The sequence below is a fragment of the Octodon degus genome, unplaced genomic scaffold (genome assembly GCF_000260255.1).
Source record: "Octodon degus isolate 3935 unplaced genomic scaffold, OctDeg1.0 scaffold00238, whole genome shotgun sequence".
Taxonomy (NCBI): Eukaryota; Metazoa; Chordata; class Mammalia; order Rodentia; family Octodontidae; genus Octodon; species Octodon degus.
Window position 1 is genome coordinate 157,961 of NW_004524814.1, and position 626 is coordinate 158,586.

Sequence of the window (626 nt, forward strand, 5' to 3'; positions counted from 1 at the left end):
TACAAAAGGAAAATCTGCTCACATGTTAAGTTTATTCCTCCTTATAAAGACTTATCAAAATGGGTAAAAGCACTCTGCTTCATCGCCTATCTGCTCTGGTCTACTCCAGCCACCCGGAGCACGAGCCTGCTCTCCTGAGAAACCTCCCCTTCTATGCTCTCACGCAGTTGTGCTTTAAATAAAAATAGGACTAAAGCAAGCGGTGTTTCGCAAGCCAGTCAAGGGCTGTCTGGGTGTGCCTGGAGCCGGGCGAGGGCAGGGTGGCAGGAAAGAAAGAGGCGCCAGAGCGAGTACGGGACGGTCGAGTCCTATCAGTGGGGCCCTCGGATGAGGCCTTGGGTAGCAGGTGTGTGTCCTCCTTTATGACAAAGTCCCTAACCTTGTGCTGTCCCGTGAACACGTCCGTGTGTGACCGAGGTGCACTGTGGATGCGTGTGCGCGCGCGTGTGTCGTGTCTGAGCGTGAGCGAGAGCGCGAGTGTGTGTTTCTGCCCACGAGCCAGTTCATTGGTGTCTGATTTCAGATCCTGAGTCGACTCCCTGGTAAGTAGAATGGCGGGAAGGATGCTTTCTGCCGGGCGCGGGCGGAGGGCGCGAGGCGGGGCGCGCGGGGGCAGAGGGACGCGC